Genomic DNA, 12,139 nt, shown 5'->3' on the forward strand with positions numbered 1-12,139 from the left:
TTGAGTAGCGAGCCCAATGTGGGGCTCAGTCCCAGGACCCTGGGATCATTACCTGAGCTAAAGGCAGACATTCAGCTGACTGAACCATCCAGGCGCCCTTATAGCTGATGTTTTGACTGTAACTTCATTGGAGACTGTGAGCCAGAACCTATTTAACAGTTAAGCTGTTCCTGAATTTCTGACCTACGCAAATTATAAAATGTTAGTGTTAATTGAAGCCTCTAAGTTTGGGGGTAATTTGTTATTAATACAGATTTAGGCACCCATAAATGGGGTGCTGCCATATCAAATACTTTAAAATGCAGGTTAGACTTTGAACTTGGACAGTCGATGGGAAGTTTAATGTCAAGCCTTTGAGGAGACTACTAGTAAAGGCTTAAATGAAAACCATATTGGAAACTGGAAGAAAGGGAGTCACTATATAGTGGCAGAAAGGTTAGCACACTGTCATCTGCAGTAATACATAAAAATGTAATGTGGGCCCTAGAACATGTATTGAATCAGCTAGGTGATCCAGCTAAGGAGATTTTCAAGCAAAAGGTTAAAACTGTTGCTTGGTTTCTTCTTTTTACTTATAGTATATAGGGTAAGGAAGGGCTCCTAAACAAAATGGAGCCAGGACCTGCTCATCCTCTCAGTATATCAAACTATGCTAAAATTAGGAAATGGCTTCCAGGCAAAGGTCAAATCCAAGGTGCTTTCAGAATAGCTTTGTCTAAAGATTAATCCAAGTGTATGATTTAAAAAATCCTTTCTTACAACCTCAGAAAGATCTAAAGTGTGCCTTCAAGACCCTTTCCATCAAAGTGATAGGGTTTATAATCAGATTAGGGTGTCCCTTAGCAGAAATTTAAAATAGAGAAGAGTTTATCTCAGATATCTGACAGTGCTTTTTAATCTAATGATGTGAACTCCAATAAAAATCACAAGAGATCCACAGTGTTTTCAAAGAGTTATTTTGACAGAAGTATCATCAATTTGGACCCTTTAGATACCCAAAATTCTACTGGTAGGAGGCAGGTTAAAACATTCTATACACATGTATGTATACAACATGGGCTACCTTTCATAAAATGGAAGGGTGACTCAGAAATCAGAGACCAAATCTCCAAGGGCAGAGCCAAGAGCCATGGAGAATTATTCCTAGGTCCAGGTTCTCTTCCAGCAATTTGTAAGATATTTCTACTTTGATTTCAGAATTATTTTGGATCAGTGACTTCTTTGTGCTTCCCATTTTCTTTTATTTTGTACAAGATGGTGTTAAGCAGTTTTTCTCTGCCTGTCCTACCGTTGTATTTTGGGTGTGTGTAGGGCAGATGATTTGTCACTTTAGTTTCCAGGTCTTCATGTTGGGGGAAAATATACTCCGGATTGTCTTAAGGAACTATACCTGGGAAGTTTCATCCATACATGGATCTATTTAGATAGCAACATCCTTGGATGTGAAGTTGCTCTAAAGGGATAAGACTTTTGGGGAGTCTGGGGAGGGGGATGAGTGTATTTTACATGTGAGAAAACTGTAAATTATTTTTCCAAAGAGTGGTGAACAATAGTGGTTTTAAGATAGGTCCACAAATTCTTTCATACTCCTGTCTTTAGTTTAATTCCTGGCTTTTTTGAGTGTCCCTCTATTTAGTGACTCACTTCTAACAAATAGAATGTGAAGGAAACAAGGGTGGGTCCCAAGAACACAAAAAGAACATTTGTGGCTTCCATTTTACTCTCTTGGATCACTCACCGGGTGAGGAGCCTACTACAGGTGCCAGGACACTTGAACAGTTCTGTGAAGAAATCCATTTGGTGAGGAACTGAGACCTTGTTTCAGCAGCCAGAAAGGAAACAGGTCAGTCTTGAAAGAAACTCCTTCAGCCCCAAACAAGCCTTCGGATAACTGCAGTTGTGGCTATTACTTTTGCTGCAACTTTCTGAAGGACTGAGTCAGAACTATTCAGCTAAGGTGCTTCAAAATATCTCACAGAAACTGTGAGATAATAAATGTTTGGTCTTTGAAGCTGCTATTTTGTGGTGATTTATTGTGCAGGAATAGCTAACCAATACATGAACAGAAAGGAAATAGGAAAACAAAAGCTAATATCTATCATGCTCCTTTAACCCTAATCTTCATCTATTCTCAGTTTTTTAGATGATCTCTAGGTTATGCTGAATTCTGTCTTTAATAGAAGATTGTGTTGTATATTAGTTTTTATAGCCCTTCAATAACAAAGAGTATATTCAGGTAGGAAAAAAGTCATCTTTATTGTTTAAAAAAGTCTGACCTGATTATATAATATATCAACCCTAATTATATCAAGAAAGGAGTAGGGGATATTGAGATGCTAGCAAATATGTGAGATAAATTTTTCTGAAACTCCTATTTGAAAAGTTTTTTAAAGAACTGATGTCCAGAATTAAAACTGCCTAAGGAAACTCTAAAATTTACCTTAGTGCCATTCATTTTATTTATTAATTTATTCAACAATTACTTGAGCACCTTTTCTGTTCTATAGCTATACTAGACATTTAGTTCTTTGCCCTTGGTCACCTTTCAGCTTTCAACAATTGAGTGTCTTTATCATAAATCAACAGAAGGACATCTACCTTTTTATTTCATATCTGTCTTTGAAGGGTTATATGAAATACATCATCATTTGGATTTAAAATCACATCTTTCTTATCTTTTATCCCTCGTGTTTTTAGTACAGTGATGATCATATACCTAATGTGGTACCCAAGTAGGGTTTTTTAAAGAAAAACCTTCACACTTAGGATTTTTAACCTCAGCTGTAAAAAAAAGATATGAATGTTGTTTTCATTGGTTCTTTTCTTTGACTATTTTAATGAGCCAGTTAAGATTTTTTTTTTGTTTTTGTTTTTAAATGCTAGCTCATATTTGTTACAAGAACATTTCTAAAGTGCTTCTCTGACCATAGAACAGCTCTTTTTGTTTAGATATGCTAGATTGGTCATAAAACCCATAAGACGCACCTTTCAACAGGCTTGTGGTTCTAAGAAGAAAAGATCTCATATTTCATGTTTTTGGGAAGAAGAAAGATGACACTTAATTGATCTGAAGTGAAAATTGTCTTCTTTCTTTTGGCTACTGAGAAATACTTGACTAACTTACTCTTTTAGAATTTGATAGTCATTTCTGAGCCAAAATGATTTAAGAGATTATGATATACACTTTTTTTTAAGATTTATTTATTTATTCATGAGAGACACAGACTGAGAGAGAGAGGGGGGCAGAGACATAGGTAGAGGGAGAAGCAGCCTCCTTGCAGGGAGCCTGATGTAGGACTCGATCCCAGATCCTGGGATCACGACCTGAGCTGAAGGCAGGTGCCCAACCACTGAGCCACCCATGCATCCCCTTATTGATTGTTTAATGTAACTTTGCTTTAGAAAGACGGTTATGAATTGTTCATGTACTAATTATCAGAGGTGGTAACATTTTAATAGGGCTCAATATCTGAAAATTAAGTTAGTAGATAGGTATTCTTCTTCTTTTTTTTTTTTTTAAGATTTTATTCATTTATTCACGAGACACAGAGAGAGGCAGAGACACAGGCAGAGGGAGAAGCAGGCTCCATGCAGGGAACCTGATGTAGGACTCGATCCTAGGTCTCTAGGATTACACCCTGGACTGAAGGCAGCGCTAAACCACTGAGCCACCCAGGCTGCCCATATTCTTTTTTAAATATTTATATTTACATATTTGAGATAGAAAGAGGGAGGGAGGGAAAGCGGGAGTGTCCCAGCAGGTGTTGAGGCAGAGGGAAGGAATCTATCTCCAGCAGACCCACTGAGCACAGAGCTGGAACTATACTTGGGGATTCAGTCTCACAATCCTGAGATCATGACCCTGGCCAAAATCAAAAGTTGGATGCCCAATGAATAGACCCACCACAACACCCTGTGAATAGGCATTAGTTAGCTAGCAAATGGATGTTATATTACTGTGACTATCACCATCCTACATTAAGTAGTTGCTCATGGTTGAGTTCCCAAAACCTTAGTATACTTCAGATTGAATTTTATTATCTAACAAGGGAGCAAAAAAACTGTATAACCTTTTTGTGTGATGTTTTGTTATTTACATTTTTTTCTTGACTCTTAGACTAATAATACATCTTCAAGTAGAATATTTGGATAGTTAGAAAATTGTAAAGAAGGAATCAGGAATCATTTATTCCTACCCAGAAATAACCACTATTAATATTTTAGATACTTCTACCTAGGTTTTTCTTTGTTCTTTTGTATTGTATTCGAATGCATACTTCTTTTTTTAAGTACCATGAGAATCAGTCTCTTCTTTGTTTTGATTGATTGTGTGTGTTTTAAAGATTTTACTTTTTTTTTTTTAAGATTTTATTTATTTATTCATGAGAGACACAGAGAGAGAGAGAGAGGCAGAGACACAGGCAGAGGGAGAAGCAGGCTCCATGCAGAGAGCCTGATGTGGGACTCGATCCCGAGTCTCCCGAATCACACCCTGGGCTTCAGGCGGCGCTAAACCGCTGTGCCACTGGGGCTGCCCAAAGATTTTACTTTTAAGTCTCTATACCCAGCGTGGGGCTCAAACTCATAGCCCCAAGATCTAGAGTCTCATGCTCCACCAACTGAGCCAGCCAGGTACCCCTCGATTGTGTTTTGAAAGGCATTCGTTTGTATTGCTCATGGTAGTGATAGTAGTAATTGGAATATAAGTAGTATAAATCCTAAAACTTGAACTCACAAAGTCCAATTTCAGAGTTTCTGTATTTAGTCATTATAATCGTGTAACTGTTGCCAAACTATTTAACCATTCATGTTTTATTGAACATTTATTTTATTTCCCACAGACTCTTAACCTTAATTTTTGTTGGTATTTCCAAGTGTGACCTTAGAATAGATTACTAGAAATAGATTTATCAGTTAAAGGACTGTGTAAAGATTTATATAGTTACTAGGAACTATGTAACTGCTGCCTCATAACTAAAAAACAAATTTACAGACAATAATTCCTGAAAACATAATACCACATTTGGTATTAGGTATTAGTCAAGCTAACTTTATTAGAAAAAGTAGTTTGGTTTGTGTGTTGATTAATCTAGGGTGGAGGACTTGTTTTCTTTTTTCTGTTTTTGTAGGATATCATAATCTTGATACATTTATCATTCTTTCCATATTTCATTACTGCTTACTATGCTAAGATTCTATATGTGCTATTAATGCTTTTAGACAAAAGCTCATAGACAAATGCAAGATTAAAAACCCCGCAGTTTAGTGTGTTCTTACCCTTAAGCTAATCAAATGAACTAAAGGAATCTAATGAACAGAATAGAAGATAATTGTGTTCAAATCTAAAATGAATTGTTGTACTGAGTGCTGTACCAAAATATTAATGGTGATTTTACTGGGCTTGTGGAATAGTTATAATTTTTTTCTGTGCTTCCCAAGTTTGCATAATTTGAGTATATAATTTTAAATGCCAAAGGAATAGCACTTTTGGTAGCATTTTTAACATATGCAATGCTAAAATTTAAGACATCCTTATCAAAGAATATTTTAAAATTCTTCCATCATGTTAAAATTAATAATATAATTACTAAAATCTTCTCTTGTTGGATATAACCCAACCACGCATTTTCAAACCTGTGTTTTGTAATACACAACTACAAGAGTCCAGTTCTTGAGCAATAGGTAAACTGGTAATACTTTTTTCACACCTAATTATTTGTTGGAGTCATATATTTAAAAAGGTTTGCAGAACAACGCTAAGTTGTCTCTACTCAGAATTACACAGTAAGAGGGGACAAAGTGGGAAGAGAAGCAAAGTCTGTTTCTGTTTTCTATGCAGCTGTCATCTAGCCTTATGTCCTGATAGAGAGCTACAGCTGGAATTATTTTATTGGCTTTACCCAGCATCCTTTTGCCTATACACATAAAATTGCTTTAGTAGTCTTAGAAGAAGAAAAAGCTAAACAATCTCATAGCAACCATAGGAGAATAATTATTACACTAGCCTCTGAGAGTGAAACAGATTTCCATTGTACATCAAATATTGGCATAGGTTACTATATAGATAATACAGATAAGCCTATGCCAGCACAATCCTAAAAACATTGAATATGAATGTATATGACTGCTATAGATAATTTTTTAAAACTGGAGATCATGCAAATGTGTGTATCGTGTTAAATTTTCTGCTTTTGTGAAGGATTTTTGGCATTTCTCACCAACTAACTTTAGAAAATGTCCATGTTCCCATAGTAATTGTTAGTTTTAACGGGTTGTAATTCAGCTCAAAACATTCAAATTTGACTAAACGTGAATACTTATTTGTATCCAACTTAAGTGTTGTGGTTATTATTAATTTAAATATGGAAAATAGTACAGGTAATGTTTTTGGAAAATAACAAAATATTTTTCTTACTAGATTGGCAGAAGATCAGTAAGTAGTAAAACCCAGTGTGAACAGTGATGTGAGGAAATGGTCCCTCAGTCGTATACTATTGAGTGGTTTTCAAATAATACATAAGCTCCCTATAAAAGTAGCTTGGTAACGTAATGGGAATATATGCATATTCTTTATTCAGGGATTCTGTTTATGGGAATTAATCCTGAAGAAATAATATTACCACTGCATCAAGATATACGTATAAGGACGCGCATTGCAATATATATATATAACAAAAGGTTGGAAGTAATCTAAAAGTCCATCAGTTGTCTTGCTTAGAGAATAGATGACACACACAAATACTGAACTTTGCAAGCATTTCAAAGCACAGGGTACATACATCTTTATATGTTGATGCGATAAGACGCCCATGATATATTATGAAGTGAAAAAAAAGCATCACACAGATAGAATGTCTACAATATAAATGGAATCATATTTGTACATAGGATATGAGCCAAGGTACATGCATGAGAAGTCTGGAAAGCTCTGTGTCAAATAATAGTAGCTGTTATTCCTTGGGATTGGGATTATGGGAACAATTTTTTTGTGTAATTTGAATTTTTACAGTTATTAAAATTATTTCGTTTGTGGGTGAAGTTTTTTTTGTTAAGGAGTTCTTTTTCTACATTTTTTTTTCCTGTTACACCAAATTTACTCCCGAGATTTCATATTATTATAATGTGATCTGGCTTGTGGATGGTTACATATTAGAGATTATTCATAGAGATATTCACTGTATGATAGGCATAATTATAAGTTCTAGAGATAAAATATAGGCAAGGTCTCCCATTACTGACTGTGGGTAGAAATAAAGAAAAGAACACTTAGTATATAGGATGATAGATACAAGTATTTTTGAGTAACTTTAGAGGAGGGAATGATTAAATTGGGAGTGGATCAACAAAGACTTTAAGAGATTTTATTGCTGATGTTACAAAGAGTTTTTCTTGTGGAAAAATTGAAAATAGTCATTGTGGGCAGAGGAAATGACATGTACAAAGAATAAAAGTGATAAGATGATAAGAAACAAGTGCATCAATATTTTTGAAACCAAAATATTTGAGGATGAAATAGTATTAGGAGCCATGGTAAAATAACAAACCTATGCATTCTTTTGTTAGTTATTTTCTTCATTCTTAGAATTTCTTGTTTGCAGAAAGAAAATACTATGTAATTTTTAGTAAGACTGCTCCATTATTGTAGAAATAAATAGTAGATAGATACATAAGAGTGATAACGCCTGGGTTTGGTGAGAATGTAGATGTGTGAATTGTTAGAACTGCCTTGGAAACTAATTTTTATTATGTAAACTGGAACATAGGTAATTTACCATTTTTATTCCTGGATATTTACCAGAAAAAAACTCTTGTACATATATACAGCAAGATCTGTAAAAGAATGTTCTTAACATCATTGTTTGAAATAGCAAAAAATTTTAACTGTTTCATTTTAAGCAAGTTACTTAAACTCTCTCTCTCCTTTTTTAAAGGATTTTATTTATTTATTTTGGAGAGAGAGCATGCAAGCTGCATGCATATGCTGGTGCACACAGCAGGGGGTGGGGCAGAGGGAGAGAATACCAAGCAGGCCCCATGCTCAGCAGGAGGCAGGGCTCAATCTCTGGACCTGAGATCATGACCTGACTTTAAATCAAGAGTCAGATACCTAACTGACAGAGTCATCTAGGCACCCCTATTTCATCTCTTTGAGCTTTAATTTCTTTATGTGTAGAGAGGTAATACTATCTACTTTGAAGGGTTGCTGTGGGGATATAGATGAGTTAACTCATAGAAAGTACTTGGGGCAATATCTGATATTGAATATGTGTTAGTTATCATTGCTACCAAGAAGTGACAGTGAATGAGCTATTGCTATACATGTCAACATAAATGAGTTTAGCCCTCCCAAAAGTAAGTCCCTTATAGCATCATATCAGTCAAATAAAATTCAGAAGCATCTGCAACTAAATATTGTTTAGCAAGAACACTTGTGTGGTAAAACCATAGAGTACAAAAATGAAAAAAAAAAAACTTTAGGATTGTGTTTTCCTAATCAAAGTAGGGATGAAAGTAGGGGATGAAAACATGGAGAAACATATAGCAGCCATTATGTTATTGGTTATATTCTCTTTCTAAAGTTGAGTAACAAGTATACACATTCTCTTCATTCTTTAAGTCATTATGTATATGTAATTCTTTATAGAAAATATTTCTTTAGGGAAATGCCAAGTATGTATCAGTGTTTATCTATCCTGGTACTGAAAAAATTTTTAAATATTCTGTCAGACAAACGAGATCATGTCATTACTGACAGTTCTGTACCTAACTTTCTTTCATTTAGCTGTTGTGAGTGCTGTGTATAGATCTTTTTATTGGCTGTATAGAATTCCACCATTCATACATATGTGTGTGTTTGTGTGTATATGTATTTATATCATAATTTTTAAGCAGCCCTCTGCTGATATAACCAAAGGATGTTTTCTTTTTTTTCCTATTCTTTTTTGTTAAAGAAGTGCTACCATAATTTGTGTGTGTGTATCTATGTATACAATCACTTGCTCAAAGAATTGCACTACCACCAGCAGTGCAAAAATATTCCTGTTTCCCCATGTCTTTGGTGGCACGAAGTATTATCTTTTCTAGTCTATATAAAAAAATTGGCATTATGTTTTTATGACTTTAATTAGAAATGAAGCTCAATCTTTTCACATATTTATTTCCTTTTTTCCCCCCTATGAAATAAAATTGGACTTTTATCTTGCATGTCAGTGTTGTCTTGGGAGGGGGGGAGAGGGCCCACTTCTACAGATTTGTGTAAATTACCTTTCTTATGAAGATGTTCCTCAGATAATACTGATTTTCTTCCCTTCTACTTTCCTATCTTGTATGTACAGGATTCCCCAACAGAGCTTTGATAATTGGAAATCTTAGAAGGGTTCTGAGCAGAAAATCAAATAGATTTGCATGAATAGCCTTCCCCAAGGCTGGAAACCAGGAGATCAGTTAAAAGCCTACTGAAATAGGCAAAAAAGGTAGTAAGGGCTTGCATGAGAAAAAATAGATTTGAAAGATACTCAGAAGATGAACTTGCTTAGAAAATAATTTTTTTTTAATCGATGGGTATTTTGCACGAATCCAGAAGGGTTTGGGGCAAGGGCTGAAGAATGTCTTAATTGATTTTTTCAGATACAGAGTCAGGGAAAAATATATTTAAGCCAAAAAACATACGACTAATTCCTTCATTGAATTCCTTGGATATTTTAATAGAACATATTTTAAAATATGACAATTCTGTATCACAAACAAGGGAGAAAGTATATACTTAGATTTTAAGAGAAATTGTGGTCAACATAAAAGTAAGCAAGTTCTAGAAAAATTGGAAAATTACTTGTAATCATCAACAAGCATAGGTATTAACATTCCTCTTTATATCCTTCCAATCTTATTTTTTATGATTATGATAATACTGTACATAAAATTTTGCATATTGGCTTTTTAACATTAAGCATTTCCCCAGATAGCGGATATTTTTCATAAGCCTAATTTCAAATAAAGTAGGCATACCATAATTTATGTAACCATTCCCTTATTTTGGGGACATTTGGGTTATTTCTTCATTTTTGCTTTTAAAAGTAATTCTGAGAACAATACTTTTTCCTAAAGCTTCTTCCATTTAGTACTTTTTTTTTTTGCTAGATTCAAGAATTTTTCAAAATGTTTGTTTTAAAAGTTTTTGATAGTTCTACTAAAATCACTTTTCATAAATGGTTGTTCCAGATTTTACTTGTCTATATAGAATTAGGAATGAATAAGAATGGCCATTTTACTTATCACCACTTTTTTTTTTAAACCTTGTCAGTATACATCTAAATTTATAAACTGCTGAAGCAGGTATAATTAAGTAGTAGGAAAATATTCTCCCAGTTTAGGATTCTATAAAAAATGTTAGTTTGTTTCTTACAATGTTGTAGGTTCTAAACTCTACAACAGATTGAGGTGGGGGGGGTGCTTTTACCATATGAGACACCTGAAGGATGTTTTTGTTATTTATTAGCTGAGACCCATTTAGGTGCATAGTTATAAATTTACTGTTTTATATGAACTGCAGTTAGGTTAATTCTAGCTATTTTGTCAAACATTTTTAAGTCCAACTAAATCATGTTTTACCCAAACAAGAAACACATTTTTATTTATTTAATAATGAAATAACACTCTTGATAGTTGCCTTTAAAAAGTAAATGAATTCTTAATCTAAAATAAGTTTTTGCGGGCAGCCCGGGTGGCTCAGTGGTTTAGCGCCTGCCTTCAGCCCAGGGCATGATCCTGGAGACCAGGGATCGAGTCCCGCGTCAGGCTCCCTCCATGGCACCTGCTTCTCCCTCTGCCTGTGGCTCTGCCTCTCTCTCTCTCTGTCTCTCTCTCTGTCTCTCATGAATAAATAAATAAAAATCTTTAAAAAAATAAGTTTTGCTTAATGTACAGAATATAAGTAGAATTAACCCAATTCAGTAGAGTAAAATACTTGTGTTATGTAACAAGTTTTTGTTGTTCAGATACGGATTTTTCAGTAGGCTTTATTTTACCTTACAAATCTTAAATGACTCCTCAGATTGGAATTCAGTAAAAACAACCTGATCCAAATGGTTGTCACCATTATAATTATTTTGTAATTGCTACTGATGTTACTACTACTACTACAACTACAGTAATAATTCATGCTTATTTATAGATTTTAATCTGAGTATCTCAGGTAACCCCAAAGTTATTAGTACAAATATGCCAATTTATAATAAACTCATAATTTAGAGAAGTTAATTTCTTAAATGTTAACCTTCCCACCTCTCGTGTTTTTCTTTTATTCAGTTTGCTTATGATTTTAGACAATTAACTTGAGTCATTTATTTTCAAAAGTGTCTAGAACATGGAAATATATTTCTTGAAATTTTTTACTGTTTCCAGTTTTGATCATGCATTTTGAAAGAGTGTTTGCTGGTTATAAGTATTTAACCAACTTCTTTCCAGTAATTAATTTAGCATTAACTATCAACACATAGGGACAACTGTGATGAAAATTAACCTAAAAACAATTAACTGGGTTTGACATATTTAGTTTTAAATGATAACACCTTTCAAATATATTTTTAAAAGTTTAATTGCTTTAGGGCATTTTTACATTTATTATCTCACTAAATCCTTAAGAAAATCCATGTAATAAAATAGCATAGATATTAAAAGTATTTGGTAATTGAGAAAACCAATTCCAAAGAAATTATTTTTTTTAAAGATTTATTTATCTGACAGACACAGATAGCAAGAGAGAGAGCATGAGCAGGGAGGAGAGGGAGAAGCAGGCTCCTCACTAAGTAGAGAGCCCTACATGTGGCTCTATCCCAAGACCCGGGGATCATGACCCGAGCTGAAGGCAGATGCTCAACTGACTAAGCCACCCAGGTGCCCCAATTCCAAAGAAATTAAATGTCACAAGCCTACTTTGTTCCAGAGCAAAGGACTAGAACGTGAATTTATAAACTAAAATATGTTAGCTATTTTGTGAATTCTATTGCTCAGTTTTGGAGCACCAAATTAAAAAAAAAATTTTTTTTTAAAGCTCATAAAGGTTTATACCTTTAAGATTATTAGTCCCGTTGTAATTACTCCAATTATTTAAGGTTAAGCCAGTGAAAGTATTTCTGTCATT

At 34.2% G+C, this 12,139-nt stretch overlaps 1 protein-coding gene across 2 annotated transcripts in view; it reads left to right on the plus strand.

Moving 5' to 3' along the window:
- Window positions 1–12,139, plus strand: part of SPRED1 (sprouty related EVH1 domain containing 1) — a 125,829-nt gene that overhangs the window by 89,929 nt on the left and 23,761 nt on the right. The window lies entirely within an intron of this gene.

Source organism: Nyctereutes procyonoides, unplaced genomic scaffold, assembly GCF_905146905.1.
Source record: "Nyctereutes procyonoides isolate TBG_1078 unplaced genomic scaffold, NYPRO_anot_genome, whole genome shotgun sequence".
NCBI lineage: Eukaryota > Metazoa > Chordata > Mammalia > Carnivora > Canidae > Nyctereutes > Nyctereutes procyonoides.